Raw genomic sequence first — 21,689 nt, 5'->3', positions numbered from 1 at the left:
CTTCTCTCCTTCCTTCTCCCTGTGGATTTTGCACTGCTCTTCCTTGTTTTCGACCATCTCTCAGAACTGGGTCATCGACAGACTGTGCGGCAGCATTTTGAAGAACATGCGGGGGGAGAGAGAGAGAAAAAAAGCGTGTTCTTTCTATGAGAACAATCCTCGGCTTCTTTAACAAGTAGCCTGCTTATCAAATTAAGCTGTCAAACGCACATTAATAACAGGCAGCGCAATTCCCTTCACAGACAGCGGGGGGAAAAGCACATTGGAGGAAAAGAGATTTCTCTCTCACTCACTGTGTAAAGACGGTCCACCAAGGCCAGTAAAGCTCTCTCTCTCTCTCTCTCTCTCTTAATATGATTATGGGAGCAGTTTTATGAGGGCCATGATGCAGAGTGCCACTCATTCAGAGGGTGATGTTAGGCTAGCATGCTCTAGGGATGACTGACGCCTGTGTGTGATAGAATGACTGGCTTTGCATGTGTACTGTCCTTCTCATTTGTACTACACACACTCTGATACTTGGGCCCGATCAGGGTTTTCCAGGTTAAGGGCATCTCTCTGGAAGACGATATGGATTCAAGGCTGGGTAGGTAGATAGTTTGAATGAAGATTATAAACGCATGGAGCTCTTGAAGAATTAATTGCTTGAATAATTATGAGAGGCAAGAACCCACAAGACTGCCATCGGACCACACAAATGAGTCACTAAAAAATGTATTTATTTATTCATGTATTCATTTGTTTGTTTGTTTGTTTATTTATCTATTTATTACTATGTCACCGGTTAGTATCAACAGTCATATCACATCATAATGTATCCCTGCTCTCAAACTTACCATCATTATCGGCAAAGCAACAGTTTGTTCTGTCATTTCACTACCCTTAAAGGTGAAGCCAGATCAGTCCCGTAAGTCAAGTGAGAGCGGAGTGTGAGGGAAACAGTGTAGAGCGGGGAGGCAGAGAGAGAGAGAAACAGTGTAGAGCGGGGAGGTAGAGAGAGAGAGAGAAACAGTGTGGAGCGGGGAGGTAGAGAGAGAGAGAGAAACAGTGTGGAGCAGGGAGGTAGAGAGAGAGAGAAACAGTGTGGAGCAGGGAGGTAGAGAGAGAGAGAGAAACAGTGTAGAGCAGGGAGGTAGAGAGAGAGAGAGAAACAGTGTAGAGCAGGGAGGTAGAGAGAGAGAGAAACAGTGTGGAGCAGGGAGGTAGAGAGAGAGAGAGAAACAGTGTAGAGCAGGGAGGCAGAGAGAGAGAGAAACAGTGTAGAGCAGGGAGGTAGAGAGAGAGAGAGAAACAGTGTGGAGCGGGGAGGTAGAGAGAGAGAGAGAAACAGTGTGGAGCAGGGAGGTAGAGAGAGAGAGAGAAACAGTGTGGAGCAGGGAGGTAGAGAGAGAGAGAAACAGTGTAGAGCGGGGAGGTAGAGAGAGAGAGAAACAGTGTAGAGCAGGGAGGTAGAGAGAGAGAGAAACAGTGTGGAGCAGGGAGGTAGAGAGAGAGAGAAACAGTGTGGAGCAGGGAGGTAGAGAGAGAGAGAGAGAGAGAGAGAGAAACAGTGTGGAGCAGGGAGGTAGAGAGAGAGAGAGAAACAGTGTGGAGCAGGGAGGTAGAGAGAGAGAGAAACAGTGTAGAGCAGGGAGGTAGAGAGAGAGAGAGAGAAACAGTGTGGAGCAGGGAGGTAGAGAGAGAGAGAAACAGTGTGGAGCAGGGAGGTAGAGAGAGAGAGAGAAACAGTGTGGAGCAGGGAGGTAGAGAGAGAGAGAAACAGTGTGGAGCAGGGAGGTAGAGAGAGAGAGAAACAGTGTGGAGCAGGGAGGTAGAGAGAGAGAGAAACAGTGTGGAGCAGGGAGGTAGAGAGAGAGAGAGAGAGAGAGAGAGAGAGAGAGAAACAGTGTGGAGCAGGGAGGTAGAGAGAGAGAGAGAAACAGTGTGGAGCAGGGAGGTAGAGAGAGAGAGAGAAACAGTGTAGAGCAGGGAGGTAGAGAGAGAGAGAGAAACAGTGTGGAGCAGGGAGGTAGAGAGAGAGAGAAACAGTGTGGAGCAGGGAGGTAGAGAGAGAGAGAGAAACAGTGTGGAGCAGGGAGGTAGAGAGAGAGAGAGAAACAGTGTGGAGCAGGGAGGCAGAGAGAGAGAGAAACAGTGTGGAGCAGGGAGGTAGAGAGAGAGAGAAACAGTGTGGAGCAGGGAGGTAGAGAGAGAGAGAAACAGTGTGGAGCAGGGAGGTAGAGAGAGAGAGAGAAACAGTGTAGAGCAGGGAGGTAGAGAGAGAGAGAGAAACAGTGTGGAGCAGGGAGGCAGAGAGAGAGAGAGAAACAGTGTAGAGCAGGGAGGCAGAGAGAGAGAGAAACAGTGTAGAGCAGGGAGGCAGAGAGAGAGAGAGAAACAGTGTAGAGCAGGGAGGTAGAGAGAGAGAGAGAAACAGTGTGGAGCAGGGAGGTAGAGAGAGAGAGAGAAACAGTGTAGAGCAGGGAGGTAGAGAGAGAGAGAAACAGTGTAGAGCAGGGAGGCAGAGAGAGAGAGAGAAACAGTGTAGAGCAGGGAGGTAGAGAGAGAGAGAGAAACAGTGTGGAGCAGGGAGGCAGAGAGAGAGAGAGAAACAGTGTAGAGCAGGGAGGCAGAGAGAGAGAGAAACAGTGTAGAGCAGGGAGGCAGAGAGAGAGAGAGAAACAGTGTAGAGCAGGGAGGTAGAGAGAGAGAGAGAAACAGTGTGGAGCAGGGAGGCAGAGAGAGAGAGAGAAACAGTGTAGAGCAGGGAGGTAGAGAGAGAGAGAAACAGTGTAGAGCAGGGAGGCAGAGAGAGAGAGAAACAGTGTGGAGCAGGGAGGTAGAGAGAGAGAGAAACAGTGTGGAGCAGGGAGGTAGAGAGAGAGAGAAACAGTGTAGAGCAGGGAGGTAGAGAGAGAGAGAAACAGTGTAGAGCAGGGAGGTAGAGAGAGAGAGAGAAACAGTGTGGAGCAGGGAGGCAGAGAGAGAGAGAGAAACAGTGTAGAGCAGGGAGGTAGAGAGAGAGAGAGAAACAGTGTGGAGCAGGGAGGTAGAGAGAGAGAGAAACAGTGTGGAGCAGGGAGGCAGAGAGAGAGAGAAACAGTGTGGAGCAGGGAGGCAGAGAGAGAGAGAGAAACAGTGTGGAGCAGGGAGGTAGAGAGAGAGAGAGAAACAGTGTGGAGCAGGGAGGTAGAGAGAGAGAGAGAAACAGTGTGGAGCGGGGAGGTAGAGAGAGAGAGAGAAACAGTGTGGAGCAGGGAGGTAGAGAGAGAGAGAGAAACAGTGTAGAGCAGGGAGGTAGAGAGAGAGAGAAACAGTGTAGAGCGGGGAGGTAGAGAGAGAGAGAAACAGTGTAGAGCAGGGAGGTAGAGAGAGAGAGAAACAGTGTGGAGCAGGGAGGTAGAGAGAGAGAGAAACAGTGTGGAGCAGGGAGGTAGAGAGAGAGAGAGAGAGAGAGAGAGAAACAGTGTGGAGCAGGGAGGTAGAGAGAGAGAGAGAAACAGTGTGGAGCAGGGAGGTAGAGAGAGAGAGAAACAGTGTAGAGCAGGGAGGTAGAGAGAGAGAGAGAAACAGTGTGGAGCAGGGAGGTAGAGAGAGAGAGAAACAGTGTGGAGCAGGGAGGTAGAGAGAGAGAGAGAAACAGTGTGGAGCAGGGAGGTAGAGAGAGAGAGAAACAGTGTGGAGCAGGGAGGTAGAGAGAGAGAGAAACAGTGTGGAGCAGGGAGGTAGAGAGAGAGAGAAACAGTGTGGAGCAGGGAGGTAGAGAGAGAGAGAGAGAGAGAGAGAGAAACAGTGTGGAGCAGGGAGGTAGAGAGAGAGAGAGAAACAGTGTGGAGCAGGGAGGTAGAGAGAGAGAGAGAAACAGTGTAGAGCAGGGAGGTAGAGAGAGAGAGAGAAACAGTGTGGAGCAGGGAGGTAGAGAGAGAGAGAAACAGTGTGGAGCAGGGAGGTAGAGAGAGAGAGAGAAACAGTGTGGAGCAGGGAGGTAGAGAGAGAGAGAGAAACAGTGTGGAGCAGGGAGGCAGAGAGAGAGAGAAACAGTGTGGAGCAGGGAGGTAGAGAGAGAGAGAAACAGTGTGGAGCAGGGAGGTAGAGAGAGAGAGAAACAGTGTGGAGCAGGGAGGTAGAGAGAGAGAGAGAAACAGTGTAGAGCAGGGAGGTAGAGAGAGAGAGAGAAACAGTGTGGAGCAGGGAGGCAGAGAGAGAGAGAGAAACAGTGTAGAGCAGGGAGGCAGAGAGAGAGAGAAACAGTGTAGAGCAGGGAGGCAGAGAGAGAGAGAGAAACAGTGTAGAGCAGGGAGGTAGAGAGAGAGAGAGAAACAGTGTGGAGCAGGGAGGTAGAGAGAGAGAGAGAAACAGTGTAGAGCAGGGAGGTAGAGAGAGAGAGAAACAGTGTAGAGCAGGGAGGCAGAGAGAGAGAGAGAAACAGTGTAGAGCAGGGAGGTAGAGAGAGAGAGAGAAACAGTGTGGAGCAGGGAGGCAGAGAGAGAGAGAGAAACAGTGTAGAGCAGGGAGGCAGAGAGAGAGAGAAACAGTGTAGAGCAGGGAGGCAGAGAGAGAGAGAGAAACAGTGTAGAGCAGGGAGGTAGAGAGAGAGAGAGAAACAGTGTGGAGCAGGGAGGCAGAGAGAGAGAGAGAAACAGTGTAGAGCAGGGAGGTAGAGAGAGAGAGAAACAGTGTGGAGCAGGGAGGCAGAGAGAGAGAGAGAAACAGTGTAGAGCAGGGAGGTAGAGAGAGAGAGAGAAACAGTGTGGAGCAGGGAGGTAGAGAGAGAGAGAAACAGTGTGGAGCAGGGAGGCAGAGAGAGAGAGAAACAGTGTGGAGCAGGGAGGCAGAGAGAGAGAGAGAAACAGTGTAGAGCAGGGAGGCAGAGAGAGAGAGAGAAACAGTGTGGAGCAGGGAGGCAGAGAGAGAGAGAGAAACAGTGTGGAGCAGGGAGGCAGAGAGAGAGAGAGAAACAGTGTGGATCAGGGAGGTAGAGAGAGAGAGAAACAGTGTGGAGCAGGGAGGTAGAGAGAGAGAGAAACAGTGTAGAGCGGGGAGGTAGAGAGAGAGAGAGAAACAGTGTAGAGCAGGGAGGTAGAGAGAGAGAAACAGTGTGGAGCAGGGAGGCAGAGAGAGAGAGAAACAGTGTGGAGCAGGGAGGCAGAGAGAGAGAAACAGTGTGGAGCAGGGAGGCAGAGAGAGATAAACAGTGTGGAGCAGGGAGGTAGAGAGAGAGAAACAGTGTGGAGCAGGGAGGCAGAGAGAGAGAGAAACAGTGTGGAGCAGGGAGGCAGAGAGAGAGAAACAGTGTGGAGCAGGGAGGCAGAGAGAGAGAAACAGTGTGGAGCAGGGAGGCAGAGAGAGAGAGAAACAGTGTGGAGCAGGGAGGCAGAGAGAGAGAGACAGTGTGGAGCAGGGAGGTAGAGAGAGAGAGAAACAGTGTGGAGCAGGGAGGCAGAGAGAGAGAAACAGTGTGGAGCAGGGAGGCAGAGAGAGAGAGAAACAGTGTGGAGCAGGGAGGTAGAGAGAGAGAAACAGTGTGGAGCAGGGAGGCAGAGAGAGAGAGAAACAGTGTGGAGCAGGGAGGCAGAGAGAGAGAGACAGTGTGGAGCAGGGAGGTAGAGAGAGAGAGAAACAGTGTTGAGCAGGGAGGCAGAGAGAGAGAAACAGTGTGGAGCAGGGAGGCAGAGAGAGAGAAACAGTGTGGAGCAGGGAGGTAGAGAGAGAGAAACAGTGTGGAGCAGGGAGGCAGAGAGAGAGAAACAGTGTGGAGCAGGGAGGTAGAGAGAGAGAGACAGTGTGGAGCAGGGAGGCAGAGAGAGAGAGACAGTGTGGAGCAGGGAGGTAGAGAGAGAGAGAAACAGTGTGGAGCAGGGAGGTAGAGAGAGAGAAACAGTGTGGAGCAGGGAGGCAGAGAGAGAGAAACAGTGTGGAGCAGGGAGGCAGAGAGAGAGAAACAGTGTGGAGCAGGGAGGCAGAGAGAGAGAAACAGTGTGGAGCAGGGAGGCAGAGAGAGAAAGAGGAACAGTGTGGAGCAGGGAGGCAGAGAGAGAGAAACAGTGTGGAGCAGGGAGGCAGAGAGAGAAAGAGGAACAGTGTGGAGCAGGGAGGCAGAGAGAGAGAAACAGTGTGGAGCAGGGAGGCAGAGAGAGAGAGAGGAACAGTGTGGAGCAGGGAGGCAGAGAGAGAGAAACAGTGTGGAGCAGGGAGGCAGAGAGAGAGAGAGAGAAACAGTGTGGAGCAGGGAGGCAGAGAGAGAGAAACAGTGTGGAGCAGGGAGGCAGAGAGAGAGAAACAGTGTGGAGCAGGGAGGCAGAGAGAGAGAGACAGTGTGGAGCAGGGAGGCAGAGAGAGAGAAACAGTGTGGAGCAGGGAGGCAGAGAGAGAGAGAGAAAGTTAACACTCTCATTGCTGTTCAAATGACACATGGCTGAGATGGAGAAATGAAATTAACACGACACCTCGGCACACAGATGGCAAAGAGGAGAGAGAATCACCCTGTGACCTTCCACTCACAGACTAACTGTCTGGGAAAATGTTGAAGCAATTCTATTATGTTGCCATCTTGGTACGCTCCGCTCTTCTTACAGCTTTGTACTGTGCTCAGGATTTGTAAAAAATAAATTAACATGTTTTTTTTTATCCATGCTTTATCAAAATCTGACTTGTGTCAGCAAAGGCTGCTCATACTGACTTTTGTTTGACTTGGTTTCTCACACCCTCAATGCGAGTCCCATCCTGTTTGCTTCCCCCCCCGAGGGGGCTGCTCCCACCCAGCGTCACAACCCAGAGAGGGAGAGAGGGAGCAGGCTGCTGCTGGTGGGGGGGGGGTGCTCCTGCCCAGCGTCACAACCCAGAGAGGGAGAGAGGGAGCAGGCTGCTGCTGGTGGGGGGGGGGGGGGGGGGGGGTGCTCCTGCCCAGCGTCGCAACCCAGAGGGAGAGAGGGAGAGATGGAGCGGGCTGCTGGTGGGGGGGTGCTCCTGCCCAGCGTCGCAACCCAGAGGGAGAGAGGGAGAGAGGGAGCGGGCTGCTGGTGGGGGGGTGCTCCCACCCAGCGTCGCAACCCAGAGAGGGAGAGAGGGAGCGGGCTGCTGGTGGGGGGGTGCTCTAGCTCGTCATCGCAGCCCGGAGAGGGAGAGAGGGAGCGGGCTACTGGTGGGTGGATGTGACGTGGAGGCAGTGGGACTCTGGCAGAGGGAGGCTAGAGCCACGACAGGTATCCCCCACACTTCCTCAGCTATTTTTAAAACCATGAGTCCAGCACCGGGCCAAAAATAAGACGGAGGCCGTTTTTATCCCAAATAATAAAGGTCTCTCTCTCGCGCTCGCTCTCTCGCTCCCTTACACGCACATTCCGGTTCGCACACAAACACATACCACAGGAGCGCAAAGAAAACATGGATTTGCACAGCACAAAGTCCTGCATTCAAAAATGACCCGTGGAGCCATCGTGCAACAGAGAGTGAAAAAGTGAAAAACTCCTTTATAGACAATGAACCCAACTCTCTCTCTCTCTCTCTCTCTCTTTCGCTCTCTCTCGCGCACATACATTCACATTCATGCACACACTCCCTCGTGCGTGCACACACACACACATACACCCCGCAGACAAAAGTCAATATCAAGGCTGAGCTATTTCTGTAGAGAGCACTATTTAGGAAGTGTGGGCTGGGTGCCAGTATTCTCCTCGGTATCGTCTGGGCGTCATTGTACCGCCGCTGTTATACAAACTCTCCTCTCCTCTCCTCTCCTCTCCCCTCCTCGCTCCTCACCTCTTTCCTCTCTCACCCACTCCTCACCCTTTCCACCCAACCCTTGTTCCATTGTCAGTGCTCTCTCTCTCTCTCTCTCTCTCTCTCTCTCTCTCTCTGTGTCTCTCTCTCTCTCTCACACAAGGTTATTTGTTTTTCCACTGGGTCGACACAGTGCCAGGTGAAAGCATCTATTGGCAGGGCCCAGGCAGAGAGTGGCTGCTGTGAGATCACAAGGCCCCCCTCTGCCCAGCAGCGAACCTTGAAGTGAAGCGCCGGGCTGGAGTTTCAAACAAAGTGCCCCCTCATTCATTATACATGCAACTGCGCTGAAAATCTCCTTCCGCCACCACACCATCTCTTCTCTCTCACTCTCTCGCGCTCTCTCTCCTTCTCTCTCTCTCTCTCTCTCCTCACATCGCCCCTCTCCCTTTCTCTCCTTTGCTTTTTTCCCCAGACAGAGCATCCATAAAGTATGAATAAAATTAATGACATCACGAGCTGCACTTTGGAAGAGCCACTGTAGGAAAAGCCATACATCACAGTACAGAAGAAGCCGGGCCGAAAAATTGTAAAAAAAAAAAAAAAGAAGAAGAAGAAGAAGAAGAAGAAAAAAAGACAGGGTGAGGGGGGATGGAGGGTGGGGCTTTGCCATTCTCTATCCATGTGGCGCTAAATACTGCTGTATGTTATTATGTGTAACGGAGAGAGGAAAAAAAAATATTCTCCAAACTATTTTAAATGAGTTAGAAATTCATGAGTTTGATTCATTTCTGCATCGCACCATCACCGCAGGTAATATTCAACCTTTCATGGCTCTGTTAATTATGTCTCACTGCAAAACGACAAGCTGCAAACACCCACAGAATGATACAGATCATAGATCATTATCTTTATTTCTTTAGAATTTCTTTAGATTTCTCCCTCCTGGATTTCTTCATCTTCCTCTCTGTTCCTACCCACCCACCTTTTGTGTGTGTGTGTGTGTGTGGGGGGGGGGGGGGGGGGGGGCATTTTAAGCGTTGGAGACAGGCCTGCGCTACACATTCTTCACAGGCTGGCCCCTGGTCTGGGAATGGCACAGATGACAGTGGAAAGGAACACTGCTGTGGACTTTGGCAGGACACCGCCTGGTGAAGCTGTGCGCTGTGCAGAAGAGGGGAGCCCTGACCGTGGATTCCTATACAGCTTTCGCTCGACTCAGACAGTGTTAACAACGCTTTCAACAGAACGCTCCCCTCGGAGCCAAACAGGGAACTTCCTGATGTTAGAGGTGATGCCCAAATATCACGTGGCTCTGTGCCAGCAGCCGGCGTGCTGTAAAATAAGGATCACATTCAAGACTGTAATATTCCTGGCTGGAGCAGAGAGATATATATCAATTGCGCCTGTCTATTAGTGGAAATGTAGTGTGTGACGATGTTTCGTTTCAAGAACAACATCACACAAAAGCCTGAGCGGGTAGAATTTGAGTCCCCTCATGCCTCTGAATCCATTGTGAACACACGATCGGCTAAAAATACGCCGGCAGCGCGGAGCGTCGGTGGCGCGGACGGGGGAGCGGTGGCGACGGAGGAGACTGCGGGGAGCGCAGTGAGAGAGCCTGTGTGAGGCCGAGGCACAGAGCTACCTCTGTGCGTCTCACCGGACCCTGTTGCAGAATGACTCGGCTATGTTGCAGCCGTGACAAAGATAAATTACAGCCACTGGAAAATATTTCTACTTTTTTTTTCCCTCTCTCTCTCTCTCTCTCTTTCTGTACACCTCCTTTCTTTTTTTCCTGGTCATTGGGCGTCGTCCAAATGTGTGCCACACCAAAGGGAGATGGTGAAAGAGGGGAGGTGGAGGGGGGGTCTCTCTCTGAAAATATATTTGGTGGGGGGGGGTAAAGAAGTTGGCCCTCACCACGCACAGGTCAGGCACTGTGTTTAATCATGGAACATGCCCTCCATTGGCCAGGTTTATGTACATGGACAGCAAACAACCCCCCCCCCATCGCCCTAACCCCTAAAACTCACACCTCTAGCTTGAAATAAAAAGGATTCCCAGTTAATCCCAGCTTTATTGCACAACATGTTTAGGCCAGGAGGTAACACAGATGCACACTGTATCTGGCGTTAGAGACGAGGTGACATGCCGGGCAGACGCCTGCGTAACGTTTGTGTGATGTGATATCAAATGAAAATGAAGAAATCTCACAGGAAAGCAGCTGAGAAAAAGTGTTGGAGTGACTGTTGGGGAAGTGAATACGCTTTGGCTCCAATGCGCTGGTACTGTACAAACAAAATCATATCTCATTTTTTAAAGAACGACCTGCTCGTATGAAAATCAGGGTCTTGACGTCGTGACATTCATTCCGAGCCATCCTGTGTTTAGACAATGGAAAACAAACTCTGTTCTTCTCTAAATGTTTCTCTTGCTCTTATCGGCCCAAAGGCCTCTGCTCCCTGCACTCCACCAGCCTCCTCGCCCTCCCAGGACTCTCTCCCTCTCCAAATATTCCAGGGAGTAGGCCTGAGAAGTATATGGCGAGGTGTTTTAGGTGTCTCTTTAGGTGGGCCGCCGCTGCTGCTGATGATATGATTGTGTGGTCAGTAGTGCTGAGCACGGACCACCCAGCAGGCTGCCGGAGTGACCGACCAGGGCCAGGCAGGAAAGAGGAAACAGGAAGAGAGGAGGCAGGACGTCCTGTTCATCTAGTGACCGTTAAAGCATTACATCACCGCCGCATCACTCTGGAGTGACGGTTTGCTGATCAGAGGCCACACACTCTCCTTCTCTGCTCATAACTCACCTCAGCTCAATTCATTTTGTCTGCTCTCTCTCTCTCTCTCTCTCTCTCTCTCTGTCTCTCTGTGTGTGTGTGTCTCTCTCTCTCTGCATCTGTCTTCTCAGTTTGTCTTTCAGCCCTCACACTGACACTGTTTTCCAGACTGCTCCATTGTCCCAGACATCAAATCGTACCCTCTTCTGTGTGAGGGAGAAATAACAGAAATACACGCATTTTCATTTGAATACACACCAACAACCTCACAAAACTCAGGCAAACACAAAAGCACAAACATGCCGACACACAAACAGACACTCAGATAAAAACAAGGCACAGACTTGAACGCAGGCACGCACGCACGCACGCACACACACACACACACACACACACACACACACACACACACACACACACACACACACACACACACACAAAACCTCCCAGACACACAGCACGTTGACAGACAAACACACAAAGAAACGGTAAACACAAAGCACAACACAGCACAGCCAGAAGTCTACTTTATGCAGAAATATTCTAAAATGTGTTTTACAATACAATTAAACATCAAAGGCTGATATATTCCTCTGTGATCTTTAACACCCCAGTGAACAAACCCCATACACCCCCCATCCACTTACAGCGCACAGAGAAAGTTGCTGAACGTCACCGCTAATTACTAGATAGAGACAGAAGAAGACTTTGCGATCATTATGCAAAAACCAGGACATATTCAAATATATGCGTTCAAATCCACCATAAACCATTCAAGGACTGTGTTATTTACTTGGGATTATTTTCTTAGTTTCACGAGTGCGGTAATTGCAGCTCTTATGAAGATACACAATGCAAAGAAACACAAGGGTAGAAATTTATGACACACACAACAGTTAGGACAATGAAAGGAAGATCTGTTCTAAATGAGCGAATAAACACATGGTGAGGTCGAGCCTGATGCTTTTCATTAGTACTATAAAAAATGCACGAAAATAAAAAAAGAGATGACTTTTCCTCCCATGTAGCAGCAGAGGGAACACCTGCCTTACACAATAAACAAGAGTTGAGACCACAACAAGCCCTGAAGTTACCATAAAACCTAAGTATTTGCATATGCCCGTGCACAGACAAGAAAACAAAGCTAAGCTAATGTTTAACTCCTTCACACTGTCGGTGTCAGAAAGATTGAGAAAAAAAACAAAAACAAGGAGCCTATCTTGCAGTGTATATCATCTTTGAATCTTTTGTGTTCTATATCACATTCATACGAGAGTGCTGGAACCAAAATAGACCGCATCATTTACAGTATACAAGGATGTCTCTCGACGGTGTAAGATATTGTGTGGCTGCCTATATATGAGGTAAATATGATTCTCTAGAATTGCCTCTTATATTACCCTCTTGTTTGAGCCGAAGGGCACGAAGTCCAATTACAGTACTTCAGTATCTACCAGCAGATCTCGCCTAACTGCAATCTGCAAATCAGAGTGTTTCACTGACGTTTCACTGAGCAAACTCTGCAAAGCCCTTCCAAAACATTTCAAACCATTAGTGAAAAAATAACATTAAAGCGTAGCAAAAGCGGCTATTAAATTATTTGCTTAAACGTATAGGCTTCTGATGTTCCCATTAAGAATAATGTTTTCATAGATTTGGTTTTCCATGAGGAGGAGGGGATCTTGAAATGTGCCTTATGTACAGAGTAAAATGTCTCTGATCAGAAGTAGCACTGTGGTATACTTTTCACCTTCTTCTTCTTCTTCTTTTTAACTTGATAGCACACAATTTACAGCAAGCCTTCCACAGATTCCCTAATTTGACTGTATGCACGCAGAGAAGCTTACTCTCTCTCTCTCTCTCTCTCTGGTCCTGCTGGTCTCAGCCCATCAGTAAATCTAGGCATTATTTATGGGCATAATATTAGAAATTTATGATTAAAGATATTAGCAACAATCCCTCATACGCTGCCTTTGTCTGAGCAGTTTTTCAAAGATACGGCAAAAGCCTTGGCCACACCACACAATCTGTCCCTTCCCTTCACTTAACTAAAGCTCTACTGAGCCCCTGGTGTACAGCAAAGTGCCCCGGCAATCGGCTCAATGCCCCGGCCAATCACAGAGACACGTGACCTTCTTAATCCCTCTGTGTGAGAAGGGGAAGAGTGTGTTGTCACTGTTGGTTTTGTGAATCAGCGGCCAAAATCCCAAATGATTTGTGGAGAGGGACAGGTCTTAAAAGAAGAAGAGAAACAAAGCAGCGCAGGCCAGATAGAGTGTGGGTGTTGGTGCGTGCGTGTCTGTGTGTGTGTGTGTGTGTGCGCGTGTGTGTGCGTGCACGTGAAAGACAGAGAGGCAGAGCAAAAGAGACCATGCTTTTGTCTGCATTTGTGTGTGTGTTTGTGTGTTTGCATGTTTGTCTGTGCCTGTGTGTTTGTGTGTGTGTGTGTGTGTGTGTGTGTGTGTGTGTGTGTGCGTGTGTGTGTGCACACACGCGCGCATGTGTGTGTCTCTCTCTCTGTGTGTACAGGGGCTCTGAGATTACAGAGCTTGGCTGAGAGAGTCCTCTGTGTGTAATCGTGGGTCCACATGCGAGCGCTCACCTTCCTCTGAGCGGATTAACCTAACGCTAAATCCCAAGAGAGCAACAGGCCAGACAGGCCACACAGAACAACTTCATTGACGATGAGAGAAGTCTATGTGTAAAACCTCTTAATAGACTTTGCCCAAATTTATTTCATGAATAAGCAATTAATCTAACGCAACATAAAGGACTGTAAAAACTAAGTGGACAATGCACAGTTCACTAGATGATACAGACTTTTTTGCATGTGTCATATATATTTCTCTAATTTTGGTGTGAAATCAATCAAGAAATAAACAACTTAAGCTACAGCAGGGTTTTCATAGTCACAAATTAAGTAGATGTAGTCGGCAGCAACACCGTACCACTTTAAAAAATTGTCCTCACAGTGCCTTGCTAATATGCTGTATTTCAAATCTATATTAGTTCTTAGAGATCTCAAAATATACTGTGATTATAATTACAAAATGTTATTAATTTTGGGAAACTTGAGCTATCTCTACCTTCAATAGCATTTAATAAAAAGTTTTGAAGGATATTTAAGAGACAGTGTTCTCACTTTTTTTAGACATGATAAATTGTTAATGAGCTTTGTGACTTATTCAAATGAATAAGGGTGTTATATTTTATATGGTCAAGCAGACCAGTTAAATGCACGTCTAGCCTCTTTTACAATCGCCCAAAAATAAAATTAAGTGTACAGTAGCAATTTTAAATATTATGCAAATCCTTAGTTCATTTGCATCTATCAATGGGCCTAATATTGACACTTTTAAACAAACAGAACAATTTTCATTTCTAAAGCTGCAACCTGTGAACATTGCCACAGGTTAATTAAGGTGTCCTTATTAATCCTCTGCAACAGGTTCAAATGAGACACGAGAGACTGAAGTAAAGTCACCACATAAATATATCATTCTCCCTGTAGTGCAATTAGGCTAAACAACTTCAGTCACAAAGTCACAGAGATGAAAATGATTGAGATCCAGCTTGAGCACGCCTAACCTTCTCTATCAGCATGGAAAGCCTTCAGACAAAGCGGTGACTTACAGCACTATTACCTGTGTCTCTGGTCAGCATGAATATTGTTCTTATACAGTAGGTGGCTTACACTGTACTGTATGTTAGTTTGGAAAAGATACATAATCAGCTAAGAGCATAGTGGGTATGGGCTATTGATATAGGCCTAAACTGTGCCCTAGGTTATTAAAAATGCACTGAAAACTTGTATTGTGCATTTAGTTCAGTGCATCTCAGTACACTTTGTGTAAACTACTGTATATTTCAGTTTACTTTAAAGATAACAGCATGCAATGTTTCCCTATGTGCCTCAATGAAACAAATTATCAGAAATGAATAGCCTTTGATCTAGGCTACATATTTGTTGATTTTCTACTTTCATCTAGTTCCTAAGTTTTCCAAAAATTAATTTGTTAGTGGTAGAAAATAAGCACGCAATTACTAGGCTACACCTGATACTACAAAAAAAAACTTTTCAAATGCCACGGTAGCTAGAGCCGGGTTTATTAAGGTAATGTTATATTGAGGAGGGGAGTCTGTTCAGTAGGCTATGTGGCTTTGGGACGTTGCGCCTGCATGTGGACAAGAGAAAGCTACAAGGTCGAAACAACAGTAAAACAGCGTCAGACCTTGACTCCCCTAATAGACCATAAACAAAACAGCCATTTGATGCCATGCTGTAATTATATATGGCACAGTTGTCATAGAGAAGTTAATCAGGGTCACGACAAATCAATAGGCGCAGTTGCTGTACTTTAGTGGTAGCGTGCGTCAAAATAGCCCATAAGTTTCCCCAATATGAGATAAATAAAGACCATCTGATGTTTGTTTTGTCAGCGAGATGCAACGTGTCTATCTGCGAGTGAAGTGGCAGGTGGTGTGGTGCGTTACTTACTTTATTTCGCATGAAATCTTGTCCGGGTGAAGTGGGCGATATTACAAGCGGTTGTCCCCCGGTTGTTTGGTCCAGCCGAATGACAGGAAGGTTGAAGCCGCTGCTTGATTGGGGACGGACTTCGCCAAGAAAGACGCACTTAAATCCAGGAGCGCAACTCAGCAGAGGACGTCGCCGGGAGGAGAGGGGGCAGAAAAGTAACCTACAGTAGCCTATGTGGTACGAGTCTCTATAATGTCATCAAAAACTACTCTCTCTCCCTCCCTCTCTCTCTCTCTCTCTCTCTCTCTCTCTCTTTCTCTCTCTCTCTCTCTCTCTCTCTCGCTCTCTCTCTCTCTTTCTCTCTCTCTCTCTCTCTCTCTGTCTGGTAGGAAAGTGTGTTTTGAGGAGGCGGTAGGACGCTTCGCCTGGTCGTCCCTGCGCTGCAGTGGCGGTGAGCGGAGCGGAGAGGGACGCTGTGGAGCGGCGGGGCGGAGGTGGAGAGGTGGAGGTGCTTCTGCTGCTGGACGTCTGGAGCTGACGGTGATGTTGAGCGGCTGATTCTGTTCCTTCCCACAATCCTGACCGAGTCTTTCCCTAAACCCGCTCCTCTCCCAGCGCGAGGAGAAATAATCGTTCCTTTTTTTTTTTTAACTCCTGGAAGGGGGCGGGCTCACATTTCCCAACTCTACTTTAATGAAAGAGGCACGGGCTCTTAATGCATTATTATCGCGAACCCAGATAGAGTGGACGCACAATGAACTGCTGCCCTATGGAGGGAGATTATGGAGAATGTGTGCTTTAACTAATAAACCAATGACACGTGAAGCATGGCAGCCGCCTAGACACCTACAGTACATGATACATCCTATAGCCGCCTAACGTTTTTTTGGTGACACATTTATTTTTTATTGGCCTATTGTTTTATTAGTGCATAGTCACATCAAATGGAAAGTAGGCATAGACTCCAACAATATACACCCCAGTCTCACATTCAAATGAGATAACTGAATTCCAATTGTTTCCAAAGCAGTTTCACTTGATTGTTTCATAAAATTTTACTTTGTGACAATTAAGGCAGAATATAGCAGGTCACCCCACAAGAAAATGTCCCTTCACGAAAAGTCTTGAAACAGGTTGACTTGCTTGGGAAAGAGAGAAGTCAAATTCACTCCATTGACAGACCCCCCCCCCCCCACACACACACACACACACGTTTTAAGCAAAATAAGATTTTAGCACTTTAAGACTATTAAATGACATGATGAGTTGGGTACTTCTTGCAATGTAAGGATATTATAATTATGATCAGCTCATTTGATTTGTTTAGTAAACTCCAAATAATAGTGCCAGCTGTTTTCCTCCATGTATTTTGCAGCATGACTGGTAACTCTGGGAGAAAAGTCTCTTTTCTCAGTCACCACAAACTATCATCCACCTCCAGCCGCCAATCATTCTCCAGGACCCAGTTATCTCAGACAGATAAGCCCTGACACAGACAGTAAGCATGGGGAAATTACCATGCCTTTATCCATCCAACCAAATGCTTTCAAAACATCCACTCTATTAGTGTGAAGATAACAATTAGAACAGCAAGTTTGCCACTTCAGATAAGACGCAGACAGGCAGTGCAATGGCTGTCTGTACAGAGATGTATCCCAGATAGACCTTGTAATACTGCAGTGCTATTATATCCAGATTATATGGGTACTGTATCAGTTTGACAACTCTTGAATGGTTGTCTTGAATGGAGACTATTAGAGTCTAATGAACTACAGCATCAGTTCTCACTCTCAGTGGTCATGGACACCTTCCCATAAGCAGAAAATACAGTATACTTAATATTAGGTTGGGACTGATATGGGTTATTGAGGACCGATAGCAATATTTTTGGAAAGTTAAAATTGTGTGCAGATATTCTGTATATCATTTTCATGCCCCAAAAAACTCAGAAACAAGTAGAAGTACTCAGAGTTCCCCCCAGGATTTTATTATTGACATAGTGGAAAAGCCTGAACCTCTCAATTAAACCCATATAATTCAAATTATTAGGTGGGTGGGCAGCTCTTTAAAGCAGGGAGGCAGGTTTTATAGACTGCCACGTCTGAAGCTGTTGAGTAAAATCTTATCCACACCCCCAACCCTGACACCCACATTTTATTGAAAGGTCAATATTGTCTGAATCAGCAAGTTGATACATTGGCCTATCTAAACTTAACCAAACTTAAAGGAGAACTTCACCAAAAAACAATGCTGATTTATTGTGCACATGATCTCACACATATCCAAAAACTATCACGTGTTTTGCACACATTCATTTAGTTTGACAGTTATTGAGAGGTGATTTGAGTTGTGGACCAGTGATGTCATTTCTATGACATCACTGGTTGCATTACAAAGTTGCATTGCATTGGACCCCAGAGGCACAGGGCCATTGACAGAGAGAGAGAGCTACAGCACCACCCACAAAGCTGGGAAACCATAGAGAAAAAGACATACGAAGTGGAGGGACTTTGTTGCTGCCCTACGTGACAGCCGGCGCGTGGGTGACATTGCTGGTCCACAACTCAACTCAAATCATCTCTCAATAACTGTCAAACTAAATGAATGTCTGCAAAACTGTTCATAGTTTTGAGATACGTGTGAGATCATGTGCAAAATAAATCAGCATTGTTTTTCACTGAAGTTCTCCTTTAATTAACTATGCACTGTGTCAGGCACAGGTGGGCACCAAGCAGCACCCACACTTTCCTTCCCTTGAAGTTCATCTATGAAACAATTATATAGCCATGTGTGTAGCCAGCCAGCCAGCCAGCCAGCCAGCCAGTCAGTCAGAGTAGGAAAAGGCGGGGCATGAAATCAGTTAATAAATAAATCAAGCTGGCTAATCTGCTTGACGGGCGGACATTACAGCTTGTAACTGAAGCCGGTGGTGTCTGATGACTCGGGATACCACCTTCACATCACCTGACCCTTTAATCTTTAATAGCGTTTCCTCTGGACCCCAAACCTCCATAATAATCAATAAGCTGTAGTCTGTTAGACACAGTGGGCTGCTAAATGCTACATGGCAGATATCAATGCCATTAGACATCAGCGTGTATGGAACATTGAATATCCACACATGACACACATAATAGACATGTGACTTCTTCCTTCCAGGCCTGATGCAGTGTGTAAGTGACGACTGTGTGAAATCTGGCAGAGACACGATTGTGTTGGAGACATGGGCTGTCCTTGCTATAAAATGATAGTGATTCATTTGATTGTGATATTTTAATGTGAGCTGTACTGTGGGATTCAGATGAATGGACATGGGAGACGGCATGATTGTACGTACCACATTCAATATTCCTTCATCTAAGCGTGCACGCCCGCAGTCTTGTATTCTTCTATGTTGTCAGTCAGTGATTCATCAGAGAGGTCCTTGCAGTTTTTTTTTCCCACAATGCTTGAGGTTGTCTTTGGTTGGCACCTGGGAGAAGAAGTAACATAGGGAGGCATGAGAGGGAGTGAACCTGCCAGGGAAATGGTAATTGTTTGCATGTATGAGCATCATGCACAGCAGTCTGAAGGATCTATGGTCTGTGTGTGTCTGAGAGAGAGAGAGAGAGAGAGAGAGTGAGTGAGTGTGGGTGTGTGTGTGTGTGTGTGTGTGTGTGTGTGTGTGTGTGTGTGTCTCTGTGTGTGTGTGTGTGTGTGTGTGTGTGTGTGTGTGTGTGTGTGTGTATGTGTGTCTGAGAGAGAGAGAGAGAGAGAGAGTGAGTGAGTGTGAGTGTATGTCTCTCTGTGTGTTTCTGTATTTCATACGGCCATATGAAATACAGAAACAAATGGGGGAGGTGAATAGAATATATTTGAATGATGAAAATCATTAAACGAGGCAAACACTGGCGCATGCATATTCATAAATGCCTGTCTGAATTGTCTACAGGGATAAACTTATAGTGAGGGCATACTTACAGCCTCGTTCCATGCTCAAAGATATAATGCAAAGTAGGGAAGACCTATATTTTCTTCTGTTTGCAGAGTGGTCGTCTACAGCTAAATCTAAATATGACTGAAACAATTAAATGCATTGTAGCAATATTATTATTACAATCTATTATGCTGTTCAGAGTATGTCACAACATAATACCTGATAAATTTAGAAAGAGATTTAGTTACACAACTCATACTGAGACTGCTGAAGTGCATGTAAACATGCTGAGTGTGTTTTTGTCGCAACCATTGCTGACAGGATATTTAAAGTGTTAGCATTTGTTTATGTACATTTTTTAAGGGTGAGAAATTGTGGCATTTAAGCCAGATATTTTCTCCCTGATTAAAACTATAAGCAGATTATTTGTTTCTTGCCATGTGAAACTTTTCCTGCCCAACCCAGAAGCCAACGTGAACGCCCCCGCCTCCTAAATTCATGATATCCCATCTCATTTATTTATACTCCATTTTCATACGAAAATAAATGCGTCCGTTTCAAACGGTGTAATCGTCACTGCCCACATACTTCCATGCGTCTTTCACGTTGGTATCATGTTAAACAATACATCCACCAGTGGGCAGTATAGAGTCAAATGTATGAGTGTGTGTGTGGTTCTGCTGCGTTTCATTTCATGCGTATCCGCAAGCTTTCAGAGGACGGACAGAAAATGCACGAAATGAATGCAGAGTACGGACAGAAGGCTCTGTCCATCTCTGTCTCCATCTTTGGTAAAATTGGGCCTTTAGGGTGAAGATACACTTGCTTTTAGCTACGTGTTCGCATGCGCATGATGGCGTCGTGTATCCTGCATCCGTTCAGAGCGCAGCATTACTTTGGAGAGCGGCGTCTGGGTAGTGTAGAGGTAAAAGCACGCACCTACCACTGCAGAGAGCTGGGTTCAAGACACACCTGTCAGGTGAAAAGAAGCGTCTGGCAACTGCACATGTATCAGAGGAAGCATTGTGCTAGTCTACGGCTCTCTATATATACAGTCTATGCGGCTCTCCCAAGATCGGCAGAGAGGCTGGAGCAACGACTGGGACAGCAGGGGGAATTGGCGATTGGGGAGAAAATGGGAGAAGAATCCGAAAAAAAGCAGGATATGCACACGAACACATAGCCAAAAGTAAGTATATCTCTGGCCTTAGTGTGTTTTGAGGGGTGTTGAGTGAGTGCGTGGGGGGTGGAGTGTGTGTGTGTGTGTGTGTGTGTGTGTGTGTGTGTGTGTGTGTGTGTGTGTGTCTGTGTGATAGTCTCATCAAAGCCTGGTGAAAAACACACACTTCAGGGTTTTGGGCAAATGCAATTTCATGAGGTTTGGCATCAGCCGTGCATAAGAAGAGAAGGGGGAAACTGCGACTGGATGTTAAGTCAAACACATAAGTGCGGTTTGCTGATATTGATCTTGCTTGGATTGTTTCTTAAGCCTCTCCTGGCAGTCACTTCACAGCATGTGTCACACACACACACACACACACGCACACGCACACGCACACGCACACGCACACACACACACACACACACACACACACACACACACACACACACACACACACACACACACACACACACACACACAGAACAGCTCGTCTGAATACGTGTGTGTTTTTTGTAACGGAGGGAGAAAGAAAGGAATGCCTCTCCAGCATGTGATAAACACAAACACATTTCCAGGGCAAACAGGAACAGGCCGGGCTCAGAGCAATCTGTTGTCGATCATGCTCACGTGAAAACACAATCTGCCTGTCACAGTCCATGATGTTGTCAAGCACTCCGCCTCGCTACTCCCGAGAATTAGCCGCCTATTACAGGAGTTACTACAAGACGCGTGGAGTTATTTGTTGTTTGTCAGATATGTCTGAAGATGCGCCCAGCTTTATCTGCTATGTTCTGCGCTCAGTCACTCTCCCCGTCTTTCTTCCCCAATGAATTTCAGAGACATTTGTGTGTTTTGACATCGGATTGATGCGACATGACCAAACTCTTCACAGGGGGGCGGAGAGAGACCTGCGGGCCAATTTAGCTCACTGGCTCAGTTCGTTATGTAAAGATCTTGGTTCTGTGTGTGTGTGTGTGTGTGTGTGTGTGTGCGTACGTCCATCCGTCTGTCTGTACAGTATGTCTGTCCTTAACATACTGTATGTTGAGAACTGTTCATTGGATCGACTTCAAACTCTGGGAGTTCGGTGCAATTGCACAAAATCTGACACTGCACTTTCTCAGGTCCCCAGCAGCGCACCTGCCAAGTTCGAGGTCGATCGGACCAACGGTTGTGGAGATACACGGAAGGCATGATCGGATTACCGTAAATTCCGGACTATAAGGCGCACCGGTGTATAAGCCGCACCTGCAAAGTTGACTATTTTTTACATATATAAGCCGCACCGGACTATAAGCCGCGGGTGTTTTAATGGTATTTTTTTTTTTTTTTATTGTGTTTTAATGTTTAATTACCATATGTAAGAGTTCATGCACAGAGGGGATTGTCGGGAAAGAGATGGCTGTTTGAGGAAGCTCCCATTTATTAACATTTCAACAAAACAACATAACACAACACCACCTGTGTTGTTTTTTACAGTGCACACAGTGTCCGCGGTGTGGTGAAAAGAGGGCAAGAGAGGAAATTAAAACAGAAGTAGATTTATTGTTAGAAAGAGTGCTAAAAAAGAGAGATTTTTTTTTTTTTTTTTTTTTTTGGAAAAAATCCATAGATAAGCCGCACCATTATATAAGCCGCAGGGGCCAAAAAA

The 21,689-nt window shown here is 46.9% G+C and overlaps 1 protein-coding gene across 1 annotated transcript in view; it reads right to left on the bottom strand.

Moving 5' to 3' along the window:
• LOC310784131 (myocyte-specific enhancer factor 2C-like) overlaps positions 1 to 15,058 on the bottom strand; it is an 89,974-nt gene extending 74,916 nt beyond the window's left edge. Inside the window, exon 1 of the mRNA XM_083645118.1 lies at positions 14,979 to 15,058. The gene's annotated coding sequence lies outside the window, so the exon portion shown is untranslated. The remainder of the gene's footprint in view (positions 1 to 14,978) is intronic.
• Between the last annotated feature and the right edge of the window lie 6,631 nt (positions 15,059 to 21,689).

This window comes from Poromitra crassiceps, assembly GCF_964638095.1.
Source record: "Poromitra crassiceps genome assembly, chromosome: 10".
Taxonomy (NCBI): Eukaryota; Metazoa; Chordata; class Actinopteri; order Beryciformes; family Melamphaidae; genus Poromitra; species Poromitra crassiceps.
Note: the sequence above shows the minus strand (reverse complement) of the source record. Positions and strands in the feature narration are given on the sequence as shown.